We start from the raw sequence: 4,468 nt of genomic DNA, 5'->3' as shown, positions 1-4,468 counted from the left end.
TATTTGAGACACAACAGCCTTAGAATATTCATTGAAACCTCTGGCTAGTCTGCATCAGTCATTGAGTCATTATGATAACAGGCTATGTTTTTATATTTAATAAACTATTATTTCACCAACAAACTGAATTATGGAAAATTATGCAATTCAAAATGCTGATAAATTTATTCATGAAGATTTTACACCTTCATTGCATAGCAGAAAATTGTCACAGTGCATCAGTGAAGACAATGTGGAATTCATGGTTGTTCCATCTGGTGCCTGATCCAATCCAAGTAACCTGGAAAGTGGAAAGAAATGGTCACGAATTGCCACGATTCATGGATTCACTCATGCAAGCTGCGTCAGTTAGTTCGACAATAATTCCTGACATGGGTTTGATATGGTATTATATCATATACATATGGGATAAGGAAGAAATCAGTTATGAAAATCATTGGATGTTAATATCTTACTGGTAACTCGAGTGAATAATGTTGGAAGTTCTCTAGGACATCCTCCTGGCCCCGCTGAAACTATTCCGATAAGATCCACATGGCTTCCATGCTGGTACATCAGTGGGCCTCCTGAGTCTCCCTATAGTGAGAAGTACATTTGGACACTATTGGGCTATAGGATCCCATTCATTAGCACTTAGGATTTATAATTCTGACCAAGGTAACATTTTCATTCTCTCCATGCAAGAATTCAGAAGAGACTTCTGGTGGGAGTTTTATTAAGCTATCTGTCACAAGTCTTAAAAAAATGGATACAGATAACCTCACAAGAAGCATATTATTATGCAAATTGGCTTTGCGTATGTTGCATTGACAGAGGTTACAAATAAAACATACTTTGCGCATGAAGAAACTCAGGCTGCAATTGTATGTGCATGACAAAATACTTACCGAGCAGGGTGAACTTTGTCCTTTTCCAGAGGCTAGACAACAAATTTTCTCATTAGTAATGAAATACTTAGGACCGAGCATCATTTCGCACATTGCATTGGTGATTGTTGTCGTCACAGTATGAAGAAGAACAGGTGAGTAAGAGCTATTATCACCTAAGAGGAAAAGGGAAAAAAATGGATACCTATCTTTGTCATTAAAGGTCCCCACGTATAGGGAATTTCATTTCATTTATAATGGCTTACTTTGTTTATTGTTTGCTTTTTATGAATTTTTACTCTGAGCATAAAACTGGCTGATTAAGGTAAGTGAAGGCACAGATCTTTCTGAGATTGTATATTAGTAGTAAATAAATGCTATGTTTTATACCTATGTGAAGCCTCTGGTTCTCCCAAGACATATCTGTGTTTGAGTGTCCCTCCCCCTAATCAATTGTTTGTTATTTCTGGTTTTCAGCTTTTCTGAATCAGTGCACTGTATCAGTTCATTGTTTAGGCTAAGACTGTGCAAGGTTATGGAAAGCAAATTCTGTATATCTTCTAAGTATATTGTTTCTTCACTTAAGAATTCTAAACTGTTAATCTACCATTAGCTAAATATATGATATTCAGGAGTACAGACAACTTACTTCCAATCGTTTGTCCCCATCCACAGAGGAAGACCTCATTGTTGTCGTACTTATTGTTTGGGTCTTCGGGAAGGCAGATTGGCGAAATAGTGTTCTTGATGTCGAATGGAATTTGCTGTTCTGTTTTGAGAATTGCAATGTCATTTGCAATGGTCTTATTGTCATATCCCCGGAGGAGTGTTATCTGTGATAGACGCCTTTGATATTAGAGGGTTTATTAGAAATGAATAGCTTCACTTTGTATATGCAGGTGACAATAATGAATTGGTAAATTAGTAGAAACATTTAAAAATAGGGCATGCATATTATCATCAGTTTGCTCTCATCATTGAATCCTGTCCAGACACTCGATAGGAGTCGACTGGATCCATGGAGACCCCTGGTCAACTGCAGCACCTTGGTTTAGCCGGCAAGGTCGGCAACCAATAACGAAGGTACTTTTTTTTGTCACTTGTATAATATGGTCTGATTCACTATAGTAGTGAACTCTGTGTATGTGTCGACCATCACAAGATACTAGAATTTCTTCTTTTGCTTTCGGTTCCTGTTCGCTTCTCTTTGTGTACGTCAGGTAACTTTCCATCAGTCCCTCCCCGTTTTGGAAAGTGATTCAGATTTCTTAAGCTTCTAAGAGTGTTTCTTGCCACTACAGTGATTATTCGAAGTCCAAAGATGTTTTCAATACCTGAACTGCCAGCTATAGTTCTCATGCAGTACTCTTTCTCATTTTCTCTAGGGGCGCGGTAGAAAAGGATGTTCGGGTGGTGCCCGTTAAGACAAGTGGTATTTTACTTTCACCGTGATTGTTATCAATGTTCTCTTCTTCCATAATTGTCATCTAGATATACATACAAATTCTCCACTTTGCTTGATCCTTAATAAGCAAATTTAAAGAAGCTTGGAACGTTCTACTTAAGGGAGATCAGTAGTTGATTACCAAGGGGCCTCCTCTAAGGTTTAAGCCAAGCAAAATAACGCTGCATCTAACTGAATACTTTTCACCACAGAGTTAGGATGTTCTGGTAATTACAAGATTTTTTGCCTTGATGAGTGAACAATTCTTCTTCACTCTTGAATTGCAGTCCTGTTTACAGATGTGACAAAAGTGCAATGGTAAGACGGGGACTTGAATGAAATTAAGATCTATGTGTGTTTAGATAAATCCACTATGTGCTTACTACAAACAACAACAAAGATGTAGATGTTATGTTGTTATGTGGGCACAAACGACACTGGACACACATCATAATTACCTTAGCGATGTTGAGGTACTTAGTTGCAGCTGATGGTTTCCTGGAGTCATGCAACCCGATAGCCACCAGTGGGCGAAATCTTTGCCCGCTGTCAAAAAAATAAAAATATTCAATGAATGAAGTAATGTGTAGATAAACCAATCTATCAGTAAAGGCCAAGATTGTTGGCCTGTGTCTTGAGTCCCTTCTTCTCAACAGAGAGATACAATTAGATAGTAGGCTTCTGGAAGGTATCACACATCTGATAGAAACCAAGTCCTCTTATTATTGCAACTTGTGAAGGGTTCAGCCATAGAAATAATTGCTACTTGTAAAGGTTTCAGCCATAGAAATATGATCTATGAATTTAAATATCCTTTCTAAATGGAAAAATTTCTTAAAGAACCAATGACTATGAGACCAGATACTCTTACTGTCTGAATTTTGGTCCGTAGATGCAATGTGCAGCTGTAAGGATGTGATAAGGGCCAATGATTGATCCTCCACACATTAGATCAGGATACTCTTTACTGAAAAGAAGTCCCACTTGCCAGGGATACTCGTAGGGCAGCGTCTCTGTTCCTCCGATAATTCTTTTCACGTTCCTTTTGCCACAGGCTAAAGATGAAGCAAGGGAGAAATGCGAAATTGACATGGGAAGTTATAGAGATCTAATTCATACATAATTATTAAATTCTTTTAACGTCTGAGTCTTAACACTGTATGTCAAAATATTTTTTCTCTGAATTATTAGAAGTTTTGTTTTACACTATAAATCAAAACAATTATCTGTGGGTTACTGGAAGCCTTGTTTTTTATCATTGTATCTTCAAAATATTTTCACCATATGGTTTGTAAGAAACGTTAATACTATGAAAAAAAGAGGAGTATTTTACCATAGATGTACATGCAGCAAAAATAATATTGAGAGGGCATTAAAACAAACAGAAGACAAAAAGGAAATAAGTACAGAAATAACTTGACTTACAATTAGCGTAAATTCTGCAGTGGATGTTTCCATGATAAGACGGCAGTTTATTCTCACCAAAATCTTCAGAAAGCCTCCGGCTTGTTCGTCCTTCAAGGAATGAGCCTCACTGCAAAGTCTACCAAAATAAACCTTAATTGTAATAGATAATATGACCTCTAAACAAGTCTATTCTTTCACACCACTTTCACTACAAGCTTTGAATCCAGATTACGAATGAATAAAGAATCCTTCTCCCACTTAGGTGGGTTTAGAATCCATCCACACGAGTACGACTGAGGTTACCAATTACTCCAATTTGTCTTGGAGAACAACTACCTAATGAAATGAAACTGACATCGTTGTGTTTGAATCCTACTACGTTTGGCAGAAAGTTTCGTCATTTGTTCCATATATATATATATTTTATATACTATATATCTCTTTTTTAAATAAAAATTATATATTAATATATTATAATATCTTATATAACTATATATATATATATATATATATATCTATAACATACATATATATATATATTATCTATCATATATATATATTATACATATCCTATATATAATATATATATAATATATATATATATGTATATTTAACCTAATATTATATATATATATATATAGTATAATATATATATAATAACATATATATATATATACATACATATTCTATATATATTTTTAAATATATATATATATAACATATATATATAATATATCGTATATACACACAA

The 4,468-nt window shown here is 35.0% G+C and overlaps 2 long non-coding RNA genes across 2 annotated transcripts in view; both read right to left on the bottom strand.

The window, feature by feature from the left end:
- Window positions 1-1,564: 1,564 nt before the first annotated feature.
- On the bottom strand, window positions 1,565-3,359 carry LOC135198374 (uncharacterized). The gene is made up of 3 exons (XR_010310777.1): window positions 3,182-3,359; window positions 2,769-2,856; window positions 1,565-1,699 (listed from the first exon to the last, which is right to left on the bottom strand). It is a non-coding gene; the product is annotated as an uncharacterized LOC135198374 (long non-coding RNA).
- A 382-nt stretch (window positions 3,360-3,741) lies between these two features.
- LOC135198373 (uncharacterized) overlaps window positions 3,742-4,468 on the bottom strand; it is a 4,231-nt gene continuing 3,504 nt past the window's right edge. The window contains exon 3 of the long non-coding RNA XR_010310776.1: window positions 3,742-3,853. This is a non-coding gene — a long non-coding RNA (uncharacterized LOC135198373). The remainder of the gene's footprint in view (window positions 3,854-4,468) is intronic.

The sequence above is a fragment of the Macrobrachium nipponense genome, chromosome 22 (genome assembly GCF_015104395.2).
Source record: "Macrobrachium nipponense isolate FS-2020 chromosome 22, ASM1510439v2, whole genome shotgun sequence".
NCBI lineage: Eukaryota > Metazoa > Arthropoda > Malacostraca > Decapoda > Palaemonidae > Macrobrachium > Macrobrachium nipponense.
Note: the sequence above shows the minus strand (reverse complement) of the source record. Positions and strands in the feature narration are given on the sequence as shown.